This window comes from Lissotriton helveticus, chromosome 4_1 (genome assembly GCF_964261635.1).
Source record: "Lissotriton helveticus chromosome 4_1, aLisHel1.1, whole genome shotgun sequence".
NCBI lineage: Eukaryota > Metazoa > Chordata > Amphibia > Caudata > Salamandridae > Lissotriton > Lissotriton helveticus.
This window is the reverse complement of record NC_136063.1, coordinates 1498168713-1498187352: the sequence shown is the minus strand read 5'-3', so window position 1 is coordinate 1498187352 and position 18640 is coordinate 1498168713.

Sequence of the window (18640 nt, the reverse complement as noted above, 5' to 3'; positions counted from 1 at the left end):
CTGAGTCAATCAGGTGTTGGTGCAACAACTGGTTCTGGCAATTATTAAGGATCTGTTCTCTCATTATTAGATTGTACAATCCTGTATAGTCTGTAACTTTACTTCCCAGTAACCAACCTTCCAGAGCATTAGTGGCACAATCAACAAAGTCAGTCCAGTCCTGAGTCTGTGTCTTCTGGGTGTCACTGAACATTACCTGTACGGTTCAGTGGTTAAGCCAAACCCATCAATTAGAGCACTCTTCAGGACAGTGTAGTTTTTAGCATCCTCATGACTAACAGTGAGGAGCTTGTCCCTTCCTTTTTCTGAAAAGGAAAGTCACAAGATTGCTGCCCACTGACCCTGGGGAACCTGCTGTACCATGCAGGCCCTCTCCAAAGCAGTTATCCACTTGTGGATGTCATCCCCATCTTTATCCTGTGGTAAATATTTTAGTAATTTACCTTGATCATAATTTCTAGACATAAATAATAAATTCAAGTATGAAGAGCAGAGTCCGTGGTGGTTCGAATTCAGGGTCTTTATTCAGTAACTCGAGTTAAGGGAGAGCTCCGTCACCTGAGGAGGATCGGAAGAATCTCTAACTTTATTCTCAGAACACATGGAAATTTAAAGAAAAAAAGAGGAAGGAGCTTCCCTTCAATGCATGCCCGGATCATATGTTGAAATAAACAGAAGTCATGTAGGCCCGGATAATATTTTGCAATAGAACAGAAGTCATGACCATAAAAGGAGGCAACGCTGTGAAAAGGGGGCACATGGTAGATAAAATAAGGCTGAGTCATGATTTAGAATGAGGAAGCACAAGAGAGGCAAAGGTGTGAAGAAATAACGCTAGGCTGGTTCCTTAGATAAGAGAGAGAGAGTCGTGACAGGATGTCTGTTTGTCGTGTTTCAGCATTCGGGGACTCTTCTTCTCGGAATTGGTTGTCGTGGTTTAACAGAACGGGGGCTATTTCTCGGAATTGGTCTGATTATAGGGAAATGGTTACAGATGGGGGGGTCTTGTTCTCGGCATCGGCTTGACCACAGAAATGTATGGTTTAAGTGAGGAAACTGGTTCTCGGAATCGCCCTGAGCATAAAGATGTAATGTTGACCTTTTTGGGGAAGGAGAGTGCGTGTGCAACTTCGTGAGGTGCATGATCAGCGGGACATAACTTTACGATAAATAATCATTTTCCACATTCCCCCCTTGTCCCATAATATACCCTTCTAAAATTCTTTGCCTTTTCTAATCCACCTCTATACTCATTAGGCCGTTTACTTGTTCCTGTAACATAATTCTTTCCTTCTCTTTCTTTCTGGACTGGGTTTTTGGAATACAGGTAGTGGCACAGGAACTACAGAGTGCTGGGCCGCACTGAATACAGAGGCAGCAGGTGAAAAGAATGGCTAGAGCGAGACCTATGACTGTAAGCGCCTTCCATCCCCATGAGGACAGGAGGCCCCAGAGCCAACCTGTCAGGGACCAGGCACCAGTGTCTGCATCTAGTTTTCTGGAGAGTATATGAAGGCGGGAAATAGCAGAATACACTGAGGGTGCATTGTCTGGGATAAATACACAGCAGCTGGACCCGATCAGTTCACATACACCACCACGGTTAGCCAGTATGATATCTAAGACCATACGGTTCTGTAACGTCATGAGTCTGTCGGCAGCCATCTCAGCGGTGATGTTACTTAATGCACCAGCTGTTACGTTTATGGCTCCCTGGACTACACGAGTCAGTTGTCTTATGTGGCGGCTATTGATCATAGGCCCCCAGAATGGGATGACTCCTTTAAAGAAGTCGCCGGCCTCTTGGTCTGCTGTATCTTCAGCATCTATGGCCCCCCTTTGCCGTCTATTAATCACGGTCGGAGGGTCACTGAGATGATAATCTGCTGGAGCGGTGTAGGTAGGGGGAAGGAGAAATGCAATGTAGCATTTTCCGGACCAGCCTTGAGGTAGCCAAGTGCATGCGTGAGGTCCACAGATAAAGTATGTGTTGGGGCAGTGGTCATTGTTGGGAAATTTGGATCAAGTAGGGTGTACGTCTTGTTACATTCACTATCTCCCATTTTCTGACCCTTGCCCTTTCCTCTTACGCAGAATAGGCCCTTATGGGACACAGCCCATCCTCCCTGGTCTGCCTGTCTCTTCTGGACTGAGGATGTTTCCCTAAAGGAGGTAGTGTCATTAAAGAGGGAATAACTGGTGTTTTCACTATTGTCTGCTCGGCCCCATGTAGTAGTAAGCGTTATCATTCTTTCTACGGCTCGTGCTGTCTTTTTCTTTATATCATTCCAGGTACTAGTGTTCTTGATCTGGGTCTCGGGAATGTTTCTAACAGAAGCGGAGAATATCATAGAGAATGCATAGGTAGAACCAGCATAGCCGAAAGGGAGAGGAATAAAAGGCATTCTTCCATGTACGGAGTGTGGCATTAGGCCGCAGACCCAACAATTGGTCTTGTTAATTACCAGTTGATGTTGATGGAGTGTGGAGATGAACGTGTTATTGAAGAATTCACTTCGTCTGCTCTTGAGGTGTGGAGGAAGATCTATGTATGAGTGCATCGCAGTGTTGTTCAAAGGCGTGGGGGAAGATGGTGGGAAAGCTAGATGAAGGAACCAACCTAGACAAGACATGATGCATAAAATGAGAATCAGGATAGTAAGGAGAATAGAGATCTTGTTCTTAAACAAGTTCGCACAATGAGTCTTTATCTTCCTGATTTCGGCTGCTTAGTTTTTGAGAAAGAAAAGATGCACCAGTGACCGGACTCTTCCCAGCAACCGTTTCACCAAGCGTCCGTCTTGGGCTTAAATAGCCACTGGCAGGCCGGTTTCAGATGCAATGTCTCAAGTCTGTTTGGGATAGGATCGCAGCCGCGATTTGTACTCTTCTTGGGGTAAAAGTTCTGGAAGGGGTAAAACAAAGTCTGTCGTTTCAGTGTCTTTAAAGTCTGATTTTTCAGTGTCTCTGGTCTCAGGATCAGCAACAGTGTTCGAAGTTGGTCCGTAGAAGGGTTTACAGTGGGAGACGTGGAGCCAGCCTTTTCGTCCCTCGACCTTGACGGCGGTCCTCGTCGTCAGCAGCACTAGCTTGGGGGACGTCCGCCTTTTCTCCAGAGGGCTGGTTCGATCAAATTTCTGACGAGCATCCAGTGACCAGGCTGAAGGGGGTGCTCGTCGGGCGAGGTTTTGTCGGGAAAGGCTGCATCCACCTATGAACGACAAGAGCGTAGTGCAGACATCAAAGAAGCCAAGTAATCTGTCAGTACATTCGCATCAATGGCAATTAACTTTTTAGGAGATGGGACACCCCAGATATTCGGAGGCCTCCCAAAGGTGACCTCGTAGGGAGATAGGCCCGTCCGGGAATGTGCCACCATTCTCATATAGAAGAGGGCAACGGGAAGGGCTGTCACCCAGTCTATTTGCTTGTCAGCGCAAATTTTTGCCAACTTCGTTTTTAATGTCTGGTTATGTCGTCCAACTAGGCCTGCTGCTTTGGGATGCCTAACACAGTGGAACTTCCAGGTGTATCCTAGCAGTAAGGAGACAGCCTCCATCAATTTAGAGGAGAATGGTTGTCCGTTATCAGAGTATATGACTCTTGGAAACCCATATCGAGGGAAAAATTCCCTCACCAATTGTTTAGCTGTCATCTGGGCACCATAGTCTGGGACAGGGTATGCTTCCGTCCATCGGGTTAAGGTACAGACTACTATGAGGACATACTTATATCCCGACATCTCTCCATCTGTATGTAGTCCATTTGTAAGACTTCGAAGGGGTGATCAGGAGGATGGAATCCTCCTTGTTCAACTGAGATACTTTTCCCTGGATTGAACTGACAGCAAATCATACAGGTTTGTACTTTTTGTTTGGCTGCTGCACGTAGATGCTTGTTGTGCCATATCATATTCAGACTGTCTAACATTCCTTTTTCACCTAGATGTGCGGGACCATGGGCAGTGTCTATCATTACGGGAACCATTAGGTCAGGGAGAAACCATTTGGACTTGTCTTTTGTTACCCAACCTTGATCTGTATGTGAACCTCCCTCCTCCTCCCATTTTCTCTTTTCGGTCTCTGTGGCTTGGTTTTGGATGTCCACTACATCCTTGGTGGGATCGATAACTGGACAGATCGTTCTAATGGTGGTTTCGGTGCTTAGTGTTCCTGTCTGAGCAGCATGTTTGGCGGTGGCATCTGCTAGAGCATTACCTTTAGTGATAGAGTCTGTGACATTAGTGTGTGCTTTACATTTCAGTATGGCTACTTCTGCAGGTCTGTGTATTGATTCTAGTAGCTGGAGAATAAAATCTCCATGTTGGATTTTTGTTCCATGAGAGGTTAGAAAACCTCTCTCCCTCCAAAGGATGCCAAAATTATGGACTACCCCGAACGCATATTGCGAATCGGTGTAGATAATGACTCGTTTTCCTTTAGACCATTCACATGCTTGGGTAAGGGCTATTAGTTCTGCTGCTCGTGCTGAATGTACGGATATTCTGGCTGCTAAAAGGACTGTGTTCTCTGTAGTGACAGCATAGGCCGCCAAAAGTTCGCCTGATTGGAGGCGCATACAGGAACCGTCTACAAACAATGTGTGTTCTGGTGTACTGAGAGGGACATCCGTAAGATCAGACCGGGGTTTTGTGACTAGTTCGACTAACCCAAGGCAGTCATGGATCTGGTTGTCAACTGGGACAGCAGGCAGTAGTGTAGCTGGGTTGAGGATATTGCATCTTTTGATGATGATGTGGGATTGGAACAGAGTGACTTCATAGCCTGTAAGGCGAGCTATGGTCAAGTGTTGTGTTTGTGTCCTATTCAAGAGTAATTCTACTGCATGGGGGACTTGTACTTCCAGAGAGTGTCCTAGTACTATGGAATCACGTTGTCGTATTGCTAGAGCTGTAGCTGCAACAGACTTCAGACAGGCAGGCAAACCTTGTGCAACAGGGTCGAGAGTGCTAGAAAAATAAGCACAGGGACGATGTTTGTTGGCTTGTGTTTGTGTGAGTACTGACAATGTAGTACTTAAAATTTTGGACTCGTGTTATAAACTGCGTCGTAACACGACGATTTTTATTGTCAAAAGACCGAATATGACAAGTACACTATGCACAAGCATTTTCGTCATATTCGAGTGACGATTTCGCCCCAAAATCGTCATTATCGTTCTGAACCCTTGGGTTCCATTTTGAATACGGCAGCCATTTTGTGAGTTGCCCTCACATAGGCAGATGAATTAAGCCAAATTCGATTCCAAAGGACACGTACATCTTAATTGACTTCTCTGCGACCTGGGCAACCTGGAACCATTGCCCCAGGCCGAACCTGCCCGGCCACTTCCTCTCCCAGTGGCCGAACGAGATAGCATCAAGGCACAGCCTGCCATAAACTTTGTCATCACACACACACCCTGCCTAATTTTGCTCACTATTAAGGACTCACAAAAGAGGACAATGATGAATCTGGGGGATAGGTACTATATAATGCGTGGAGAAGGAAAAAGGTAAGGTAAAACATATGCGGACAATAGAAGCATCTAAGACTTCGAATTTTTTAAGAAAGGTGTTTATAATGTGATTATTGAAAGAGTAGGGTGTTTAGTTATAATATTGTATGTTTTAACTATGTGTTTACCTAGTTTCCAGATCTGTAATCAGAGCATAGCTCTAGTTAATGTTGTTGCCACATGTTAATGTTACCACAACTTGTAAAGTGTAAACTGCCCCAGGAAAGGGGTGACCTGGTGCTGACAGCAGAGCAACTGACAGGTTCAGATGGCGCAGATGCAAGGGCTACACTGCAGGACCAGGCGTGTTTTAATGGCCTTCCTGAATAGTGCAGTTGCATTAGCCATGGGATTAGAACTTTCCAACCGAATGACCTAAAAGAGTGATAAAAACCCAGCCACATAGCAGGGATAGGCCGCAGACTGTGCACATCAGGGGTTGTCCTTCTGTGGAGGATGGGTTGCTCCGCAGCACATCCCCGAACCGCAGAGCCAAAGTACATGCACAGTAGGAGTTGTCCACCTTTGGATGGTGAGGGACAGAGCCTGGCAGGAGTGTATGCTTGGAATAAATGTTGTTATCCTGCATACAATCATCCCTCATACCATCACCCCGCATTTTTCCCAACACAAATGTAATTACTACATAATACCATTACCGCGCAAACTTTCACTCTGCATATTAAGTTACCACGCATGCCTTAACAATGCAAAGGCATGCGTGGTGAAGGCATAAACTGTATAAAAGTGATTTTCCTTAATATATATATATAAAAAAGAATATATATATATATATATATATATATTCACAGAAAAAACCATAGGTTATAGACCATATATAGTTAGGAATTAGCATTTACAAAACCTTGAAAATTCACTGAAAAAACCATAGGTTATAGACCATATATAGTTAGGAAATAGCATTTAGAAAACCTTATTTTACTCACACAAAACCATTGAAATTCCATATATAGTTAGTTGCACTAACTATATATCGCGCACCTGCAATCCACTGCTGATGATGTCACATATTACATCATTCATGACATGGTCAGTGACATCACTGATGACATCACTGATGACATCTCAAATGACATCACTGATGACATCACTGATGACATCTCATTTGACATTACTGATCACATCACTGATGACATCATTCATGTGATGATACAATGAACCTCTTCAGACTCTAATATAACCTTAGATACACTCAGTGTAAACAGACACTCACAGACTGTCACTCATCCATGGAGTTACTCACACACCTAGTCAGTCTTGCAAAGAATCAATCACACCTCGATTTCCTCAACTATATAGTTATACACACCTTACTTATTGGAACATATAATAACACATATTTACTCTGTTATACAATCCCTGATACAAGTTCACAATAATCCATACAGCCACTCACACATTCACTGGCTCTTATGCACAGTTATTTATATATGTCAACTATCACATGTACTGTGTTTTACATATGTACTTACTTTGACATGTAGCACTGAGATATCCATTCACTCACCAATACACTCATGCACACAGTCAACCGCCCATACAGATGTTTCCACATGCACTTTTGAACCCATACATCTAGTGAATCAACTGCTCACACATCTATGCACAGAGTCATACACCTCCCAGACACCCACACACACACTCAGTCTCCCATACAAATACTTGGGCAACTAATCAATAACCCATATAGTTAGTCATATAGCTAATGATCAACACATGCATCAGATTACAAAACAACAGACACAATGATGCACAATTTAAAACAGTTTAGTCACTAACCCATGCACTCAGTGAGACACATTTAATCACTCACTTATACAGTCAGTCATGCACCTACTAAATCCTTCATCCAGACACTTATACATCCACTCATTCTTCAATATGTAAGACATATTTTAACTTTACAGAAGCATACAGTCACTGGATGTTGTCATCAGTGATGTCATCAGTGATGTCATTTGAGATGTCATCAGTGATGTCATCAGTGATGTCACTGACCATGTCATGAATGATGTAATATGTGACATCATCAGCAGTGGATTGCAGGTGCGCGATATATAGTTAGTGCAACTAACTATATATGGAATTTCAATGGTTTTGTGTGAGTAAAATAAGGTTTTCTAAATGCTATTTCCTAACTATATATGGTCTATAACCTATGGTTTTTTCAGTGAATTTTCAAGGTTTTGTAAATGCTAATTCCTAACTATATATGGTCTATAACCTATGGTTTTTTCTGTGAATTTCATTGGTTTTTTAACAGCTAATATCTGTAGCTGTAAAATGTATTCTTCTTTAAATCCAAAAATATATTTTATATGTTTATGAATAATTTTTTTTTTAAATATTTTTTTTTCTTCGTTCCCGCTTCGCGAATCGGGAAGCTTCCCGTTAGCTGACCTTGATGCCGCGAAATAGACCGCGAGCCGGTAAACGTTTCTTTACCGCAAGTGCCGCGTTAGAAAACAACATCGTGACGCCTCCCGTCCGCATGACGTTCCACGTTGTCGCTTGATACGTCATATGACGTGCTACGTTAGCAAACTGGTACGCGAAGCGAGTGCCAAAGCGCAGGTTTCTGGAAGCAAACCGGGAGGCCCTGCAAAGCGCTTAACGTAAACACAGCAAGTCATGTGACTTGGTAATAACACTTTTCATTGGTTCATTTCACTTTTGGTTTCCTAATGATGTAAGACTAGGTCATATAATCTAAAATGAACACTTTTGATTGGTTGAGAACTCTTGTTTTTCCCAAATGATGAAAATCCCTCCTTCTTTCCTCACTCTGACTTTCATCATTGTGAGAGAAAGACCCTTTGTGATCACTGAGCAATGGCTTCTTTAGTAGCTTCAGCTGGTGCTTCCCCACCACCTCCACCACATCCAAGGAAGAGTGGACCACCTGCTCAAGTTGTAATTCAACAAGAAGAAGAAGAAGAGGAACAGGAGGACGAGCACGAAGAGAGGCAGTTTTTGCCTGAGCAGCCCAAGACGTCTCACCGGAAAGAAAACTTCATTTGGCAATTTTTTAAAATTCCCAAAGGTCAGAAAAAAGTAAATGCAAGATACGTAACTTGCCTTATATGTCAAGATAGACTGTCCAGAGGGACCGACAAAAAATACAGTTTCGGAAACTACACAATGCATCGCCATATGACTAGGTGGCATCCTAACAACTACAGTGCTGCACAGTTTCGGAACGACCTAGATAATCTCCCTATTATGGCCAGAAGATCTGTTGTACCGGAAGTAACGGGACCAGAGGGCAGGGAGATGGTGCCAAATATACAAATGAGATTTGGTGAAGTAAAACACACCTGCGTATTTTGCGATGGATTCATTTCCTACGGAGAAAGAAGCATCACTCTGATCAACAGAGCTATTGACTATCATATGCAAGTTTGTCCGAAACGCCCAAAATAATAAATACTTCTTTTTTTTGTTTTGTTGCTCCTGTTGAGCCCTTTACAATGAATCGTTTTCATTGCCCCCTCCAAGAAAAACCCAAAAAAATATAAAACTGTTCCGAAAAATTCAAAAACAGTAAAAAAATGTTCAGAAAAATAAAATAAAAAGTTCTTTTCAGAACTACCTCCCCGTTATTAAAAAATTGGTACAATATTTGGAACTGTGCCAACCTCTATTTCTCTTAGTTCGCTTCCTAGTTCGCTCGCTGGTACGCGAACTGGAAGCGAACCAAAAACAGTAAGTATAAGGGAAGGAAACACACACTTATGTTAAAAGAAAGACAGCTATAGGGGAGTAAACTAGAGATACTATTACCCATAATCCACTACTGATGATGTCACATATTACATCATTCATGACATGCTCAGTGACATCATCAGCAGAGGATTGCGGGTTTTTTGGCAACATGCCTTATCCACGGTTTAATAACGCTGCCTTTTGCTTTATATAAGTTTTCAAATTGTATGAAATATATACCAATAGGTCTTTATGAACCTTTAGGTAGTGCTTTTGTTCATGAGGTCTGGTCGCTTCCATACACATACAGATGTTTCAAAGATGATCAAGAAGTTTATCTGAATGGAGAGGAATGCACTGAGACGCCAGATCATTCACTAATGTGTAGGCACATACAGTTACACGATTCATGCAACAAACACCGACCAAATATGGCTTGCGTGTTGCAAGGCACGCCAGTTCCTGCTATCATCCCCACGTTCAAGTTGTTGGAAAATGGTAGTTATTTGATGCTCAATAATGAAGATTGTTCTGAGTTAATTAAAAAGTATTCCTTTTATCGTAACAGTAAGTGAACGGGTTATTTGCTGCAGAAATGTTCTATTTCCTCCCACACATGAACATAGGGAGTTTTCAATCTGGCCACAAATACCAACCTTGGGACACGTTTCAACGGCATGACAAGAATAAGAGCTCTTTTGTCTCAGAGAGAGGTGGCCTTGAGTTCGGCCCGTGAAACTTTCGTACTTCACATAGCGAACACCCGTACACAGGTTTGCCTTTCAATTTCAGCAACATGTTTCCGACTATCTTTAACGCATCCTCCACAAAATCCCTGGCACACTTTTTTAAAGTTGTTACCAGTGGTCTCGTGACTTCATTTGAGAAAATCTTTGGAGTCATCCCTGCTCCCTTTCATTCCATTTTCTCCACTCTGGTTCGTGGATTGCATTTTTACTTGCATTACCAGCGGACGCTCTTGTGCTTTTTTACATTTTTAAATATGGATGTCCCTCCTATGCAACCTCCGACCCTGCAGCTGCTGACACTGTTCCGCAATCGCATGCTAGAATATTATGGCACAATGCCGTTGGCGATATTAAGCACGGCATATGGATTATCTTTTCGGTTCTCCTACTTCACCTGTGTCCAGCCTGTATTTCACTGCCTGACCTGTGATTTCGATTGGGCCATTGATTTGTGTCTCTGCGGACCGGTTTCTCCTGACGTCGACTTTAATCAGCTGATGACTCCTATCATTACTCACGAGTTGATTTGTCCTGGCGAAAGGATTATGGCTGTGGCATTGATGCATGGACTACTTGGTCCCTGGAATTTACTGGCGGCAGCACAGTCTTTCTTGGAACACAGCTTTCTTGAAAACCCACCGAGCTGTCCTCTGATGGTGATAGAGGATCCGGTGCTGGGAGAGCACGTATGTTCTTTTCCGCTTTTAAATTGGATGGCTGAACTGTTTTCGGATGAAGACGGTGACTTCCTATTGGAGGCTGTTGCAGCTTATTTTGCATACACAGTTATGTCATAGACCTTTTTCATGTTTGATATGCTGAGTACTAGCATTTCATTGACAATTCATTGACTTATTTGTCAAGTTTTTATTATTTACCTTGCCTATTGGCTTAAGACTCGATAAAGTACTTGGCTGTTTTATTTTTCTTTAGCATTGCATTTTCCTAGTTTTTAATGCTTTACCTTGCGGACCGTCCACATATAAACTTGCAATCTGCTCTCATGAGATGGCACTTCTATTATCTTATTCAGTTCGTTTCCGGATCATGAGGAGGTGTCATCTAGGTCCTGGATATCTTTACACCGTGTTAAGTTAGCATGGGCTCATTACCGGTTTAAACGCCATTTTTCCTTTTTTGCAACTTCTGCACACGACACTTAGTTGTTGCTTTAGCTTTCCACCTAGTAGTTCATCGTGGTTTACATGAGAATAATATGTTATTGGTCTACTATCTGCTTTACTTGTTAAACTATATCTGTACAGCGAGTGCTAAAGTTTCAAGAACAACACGATACAGAATTGTTATGAGGTCTGATCTCCACGACTTCATACTCATAACATAAGTGCAACTTCTGCCAATTCTGGGCATGAGGCGGGTTTTATATTGCTTTGCCGAACACACATACACAACAGTTGATGCGGTTCACATGAAGAGAGAGCTGGTGTATGCTGATGTGATTCCTTCAAATCTAAGACACTAAAGTATGGACACGCCCTAAACCAACACAAAGAGACCTTCTTAGCAAATAATATAATATGTGTATTAGGGAGGGTGAGATATAAGCAGCCGCGGGCCGTGGAGGGAGTTACGATGGGGCAGGGAGGCGGGGAGGGGGAGAAGCAGGGTGGAGCCCTCTCTACCTTGCCCCTCCCCCTCCCCGCCTCCCTGCCCCACCGTAACTCCCTCCACGGCCCGCGGCTGCTTATAAGTGTTGCTAACTCTTATTCATTTACAGCATGTTAACATACTGTCACCATTCGCTTTTTATGTACTAGTAACTATGCTGGTAATTTTGCTACTGATAATATGTGTACTTGTATTCTCCACCCTGCTTCTCCCCCTCCCCGCCTCCCTGCCTCACCGTAACTCCCTCCACGGCCCGCGGCTGCTTATAAGTGTTGCTAACTCTTATTCATTTACAGCATGTTAACATACTATCACCATTCACTTTTTATGTACTAGTAACTATGCTGGTAATTTTGCTACTGATAATATGTGTACTTTTATTATCTAAGGTACTACGCCTGAGAAGACGGCATTAGTAAATAAACATTTCAAATACACATGTGTTCTTCTTAACTCCATGTTCTGGTTTCTAAGAAATATATAACGACCGACTGTTCATGAGTTCCACGTATCCTGAGGTACTATAAGTTCATATTCTGGATTGTCTAAACATTGAGAGTTTGTTATATCCAATGTGACACTGTACCTAGCTTGCTAAATAGTTTTTGATTACTAACGTGAGTTTTGGGACACCCTAATTCGCCGAGGTTCCAATCCTCTGTCCACAGTTCTGTGTGAGAACAGAAACCCTGCGACAGGGGCACCCCCGACCCTTGCTGGAGCTTCATCACACTTGCGATACAACTCCAGCAATGCGCCACCTTTACGGCACAGATACATCACGCATCTGTGCTGTTTTTGCCCCATGATGCGCCGCATTGTAAATGCAGCACACCATAGGTGACGGAACAGCGGCACAGAATGACTAACACATCCCTGGTGATGCGCCAGTCATCATAAATCTATCCCTATGCTTCTTATCTTGTTAGAGATGAACCGCCATATGTATCATAAAAGTTATTTGCATTTCCTAAATAGCGAACTTTAAGGAATAAATAGCGATTCTTTACCATTCCTAGTTTGCGATGAGCTATTTGCTAATTAGCCGAATGTAGCCCAATGAAGCCCAATGTAGCCCAATGTAGCCCAAAGATGGCCGCCAGACACACAAAAAAACAAATGTAGCCCAAATATCAGCCAGATGTAGCCCAACTATAGCCCAGTGACAGAATGACCAATCAGCTTCGCAAACCTCCGTTACGCGAAGCGGAGCGCTGTTACAGATATATATCTTTTTTTGAACGTTAATTTCTCAAAATCCACTGGAGCACATATATTGAGACCTAGCAAAGGCACATCGGGCTACCAGTCCCTAATATTTTGCCAAGTTTCGTGCAAATCCATTCAGCCGTTCAATTATTATTTTTATTATTTTTTTTTGCCCCGCGGGGCCCTTTTAAAACCTCCACATCAAACCTAGGGGGTCAGCGAGGATCTACTATGCCCCCTTATAGTTATTTCCCCCTTTGTTTTGACCTCCTCTTGTCTCTCGATCCTACCGAGAGACAAGATGGCGGCCGCTACGGACTGTTTGGAATGTTGACAGACGCCGGAGAACCAATCAGCTTCGCTTCACAAAGCTCCGTTGCGCGAAAAGTCCGCGAACCAGAGCGCTAACCGGTCCGCTGTTACAGATATATATCTTTTTTTAAACGTTAATTTCTCAAAATCCACTGGAGCACATATATTGAGACCTACAAAAGGCACATCGGGCTACCAGTCCCTACAATTTTGCCAAGTTTCGTGCAAATCCATTCAGCCGTTCGGGCTAAAAGTGAGGCCAACCGCCCTATGGAAAACTCAATGTTAAAAACACGTTTTGGGACCCCCCTTTTTTCTCGGCCCCCACTGGACGAACCCCCCCCAAATTTTCAAGGGCTGCTCAGAAACAAAATGTGCCATTTTCCTGAAAATTTCAGCCGATTCCGTCCACAAACGCCAAAGTTATTAGACATAGAATTTTCAAAAAACCCATAGAGAAAAAATCCTAACTATATATACCTACTGGCGACCGCCAGTAGGTAATATATATATGTATATATATATATATATATATATATATATATATATATATATATATATATATATATATATTTTCTTTTTATGGGGGTGGGGCAGATTTACAAGCCCCGTACACCACATTTGCGCCACCGTTGCACCTTTGTGATGCAGCAGTGTCGCAAAGCCAACGCCATGCTGTGGGGTATTTACAATGGGAAGCATCTAGGGAGATGCGTCACGTTGTAAAGCCCTGTGCCACATGTGGGCGTTCAGGCACGGGGGGTGGGGGGGCGTTCAGACGCAAGAACACCTCCTAAAAGTGGCTGAGTGAAATCTACAAGATTTTACTCAGTCACTTTTACAGCCATGCTGCCTCAAACTCCTACGCCTGCTTGAAGCAGGCGTAAGGATTGACGGAGCATGTTAGGCATAGGGGCACCCGAGGCTTGCTGGAGCTGCGCCGCGCTTGTGACGCAACTCCAGCAATGTGCCTCCTTTATGGCATCAGATGCGTCACGCATTTGTCTAGTCTCGCCCCATGGTGCACCACATTGTAAATGCGGCGCTTCCATGGTGGCGCAAGAAGTGTCTGCTGTGACGCAAAATAACTACCGCATCCCTGCTGATATGCAGGCATGCGCCAGTTATTGTAAATCAGCCCCACAACATATATTTACGAATATTTTTTTATATATTTATTTTATATCTATACTTCAGCTCTCATTCCCAAAATTTAAGAGAAATAAGCACTCACAGGTGACGTTCACTAAGGATCTTTACTCACACCAAACAAACGCCTTTTGTCCAATGCGTTTCGGGCTTGCCTTGATTCTTCAGATACTATCCATGAGGAAGGGCGCACGCCTGAAACTCGTTGGACAGGAGGACGAGTGACTATTATGCCCGTGGTAGCTGCTTTTGCCTTTCAGCATGTCCTGCCTGCGTGTGCTGTCCCACCGAGGGGTAACTCTTTTTCTGACATTTATTGTGGCTGACCCAGTCACGGGGCAGCACCGCCCTTAAAATCTGAGCAGGTCGGCTGCTACTTATTTGAGGCCCTGGGCAATGGCGGCTCTATAGAGACATTGTTTCCTCTAAGGGATAAAATCTTTATTGATGTTATCAATGGCAACGACCCACATGGGTAAAGATTTTGTGAACTACCAGTCCCGGAATGCAAAAGAATGCAAATTACTCACCTGAGTTTTATCTGTGCAATGGAAATAAATGAGGGTATAGACTGGTAACAATTGCTTGCCTTGATTCTTCAGATACTGTCCATGAGGAAGGGCGCACGCCCGAAACGCCTTGGACAGGAGGACAAGTGAGGATTATGCGCGTGGTAGCTGCTTTTGTGTTTCACAATGTCCTGCCTGCGTGTGCTGTCCCACCGAGGTGGTAACTCTTTTTCTGACATATATATATATATATATATATTATATCTCTGCTTGAGCCCAGGATCTCCCGCGCTCCAGCCAAAAGAAGCCGCAACTCCAGTCCAAGTTTTTTAAAGAAACTGATAGATTTATTGGTTAAATCAATACAGCATACTTCACAGCATGAAACCGGTTTCATGCTGTGAAGTATGCTGTATTGATTTAACCAATAAATCTATCAGTTTCTTTAAAAAACTTGGACTGGAGTTGCGGCTTCTTTTGGCTGGAGCGCGGGAGATCCTGGGCTCAAGCAGAGATATAATATGTTGCGGTGTGGTTCTACCGCGCGAAGCAACGCACTTGCCAGCAGCGCCTAAAGTGAGAGGAGAACGGAACCATCTGGGATATATATATATATATATATAACCCTAAACCCACTGTTAGATTTGGGGGTCTCTAGTTGGCACAGGTAGGTACTTGTGACAAATAGGGACCCTTGCCTCTAGTCAGGGTAAGGGGGTACACTCCTAAAATAACCCTTGCTCACCCCCTTGGTAGCTTGGCACGAGCAGATAGGCTTATCTGAGAGGCAGTGTGTAAAGCATTTGTGACCACATACAGTATCCCAGTGACAACACTACAGATGGACACCACACAGTTGTATATTAAAAATAAGTATTCTTTATATAGATTTACCACAAGACCATAAACGACAAAAACACACAATACTATACTTAAGATGATAGCTTTAGCTTAATTCACTTCAGTTCTTAAGATGCGACACTTTGCGTCAATGTACCTTACGATGCATTGCGCTTCCACATCAAGCAATGTTGCAACGATGGAAATATGCCAAAGTTCTGGTGCAAAGAAATAAAGACGTGAAGATTTTCCATATGCGGCAGGCTTCTCCGATGATGCGAGAAGTCTCGATTTGATGCGTCAGCTGCAGCGGCTACACCCTTGTTCAGCGATGCGACGGCAACAGCTTCAGCTGAGACACTCTTCTCCGACGTTTGCGAGAAGCTTCCGTACGATGCAACAACTACAGCGGCGACATCTTTGTTCAGAAATGCGACGGCAGCACGCTTCTCCGGGAGATGCGAGGCACTTACCTCGAAGCATTGCAATATGACAGCTCCAGTGGCGACACAATTGTTCAGAAGTGCAACAGCAGCAGCAGTGACGGCTACACGCTTCTTCCTCGTTGGAAGACACTTCTCTTGATGCGGTGCAATACGACAGCCACAGCGGCGACATCCTTGTTCAGAAATGCGACGGCAGCGGCAGCGGCGGTGACACGCTTCCTCCTTGTTGCGGGATGCTTCTCTCGATGCAGTGCAATATGACAGCTACAGCGGCGACACCCTTGTTCAGAGATTCAACGGCAGCAGCAGCGACACGCTTGTTCCTCGTTGAGTCGCGCTTCCAGCTCCTTGCAACACGCAGTCCATCAGAAGGCCCAAAACAGCAGCAGGCACTTCCAAAGAACTCTGGGGAGCTGGGGTTTGAAGTCTGAAGTCTGTTGTCCATGAGAATTCAGCAGGAGGCAAGCTCTTTTCCAAGCCCTTGGAGATACTTCACAAGTTGAAAGTAAAGCACACAAAGTTCTTTCTCCTCTCTTTGGCAGTAAGGCAACCACTGCAGGCCAATCCCCTAAGCAGCACTTCAGCTTAGGAATAGTCTCTCCTCAAGTTCTTCAGGTTCCTCTTCTCAGTAGAGGTTTCTTCTTGTAGTCCAAAGTGATCTAATTTCTTGGGATCAGGGTCCCAATATTTATACCCCAAAATCCTTTGTCCTCTGAGGGCAGAGGGGCCTTTGCCCAGTCCAAACCAGTTCTGTACCACTCTATTTACATGACTCCTTCTTTCCTTTCACAGTGCAGGGCAGAAACATCAGACACCCCACAGGAAGGTGAAGCCAGCATTATGAAGGGAATGCACAGCCCTGGAGCACTTTGTTGACATGATTCCTTCTCTTCTTTCACAGTGCGGGGCAGAGACATCAGACGCGCCACAGGGGGTGGAGACAGCACTGTGGGAGGCAGGCACTGTCCTATTCAGGTCCCAGGTGCAACTACTCCCTCCCATCTAGACGCATATCTCTCTATTCACCACTGGGCAGACTCACCCTGCTTCCTGGAATTCCCCAGCCCTGTCACTCAAACTCCAGACAAGGAATACACAACCTAGCAGAGGCAGTCCTGGATAGTTAGACAAGAAAATACCTACTTCCTAAAAGTGGTATTTTTAAACACAGAATGTTAAAAAAACAAATTCACTATAAAATATGTATTTTATCATTCTGAGTTCAGGCATACTAAACTAAACTTTTCCATGTTCCCTGAGTCAGTTAGGATTATAAAATGTAATAATCTACTGCCCATTCTGGCCTATGGAGAAAAGTATCCTTGCAATAGTGAAAAACGAAAATGGCTGTAATTCACTGTTAGGACATGCCACCCACATCAGGGATTGTCCTACCTTATACTTACAATGCACCCTGTCCTTGGGCCTACCATAGGGTGTCTGATATGAAGAAAAGGGAAGGTTTAGGGACTGGCAAGTGGGTGAACTTGCCCAGTCAGCATGACAGTATCAGACTGCACACAGGCTCTGTAATGGCAGGCCTTAGACACATTTTACAAGGCTGCTTCTGTGGGAGGCAACCAGTGCTGCAAGCTCACAAGCAGCATTTGGTTTACAAGCCCTGGGCACACTCAGTGCACTGTAGTAGGGTCTGACCAGTAAACCACATCCGTCAATCATGGAATCACTAATTCATACATCAATTTACAATAGGGAGAGCATATGCACTTTAGCACTAATCAGCAGTGGTAAAGTGCCCAGAGTCATAAAATATCCAACAACAGGTAAGAAAAAATATAAGAGGAAGGCAAAAAGTTCAGGGATGACCCTGCAAAAAGTCCAACACCCACCCTAAACCCAAAAGTACCCCTGCACCCCAAAACCTAATCCCACTGTGAACCCTAAAAATACCCCCTACACCCCAAAACCCTATTCCACCCTGACACCTAAAATTACCCCTGCACCCCAAAACCTAAACGCACAATGAACCCTAAAATTACCCCCTTCACCCCTAAAATTACCCCTGCACCGCAAAACCTAAACGCACCCTGAACCCCAAAAATAACCCAGCACCACTAAACCCACCCTGAACCCTAAAATTACCACTAAACCCCAAAACCCTAACACACCCTGACTCCTAAAAATACCCCAGCACCCCAAAACCTAAACGCACACTGAACCCTAAAAAATACCCCCTACACCCCAAAACCCTATTCTACCCTGACACCTAAAATTACCCCAAACCCCAAACCCAAAACGCACAATGAACCCTAAAATTACCCCCTTCACCCCTAAAATTACCCCTGCTCCGCAAAACCTAAACGCACCCTGAACCCCAAAAATATCCCAGCACCCCAAAACCTCAACGCACACTGAACCCTAAAATTACCCCCAACACCCCGAAACCCTAACCCACGCTGAACCCTAAAAATACCTCAGTACCCCAAAACCTAAACACACCCTGAACTCAAAAAATTCCCCAGCAGCCCAAAACCTTTATATATATATATATTCTATTTATTCTATCTTTTGCAGTGCCATCATCCCCCTTCAC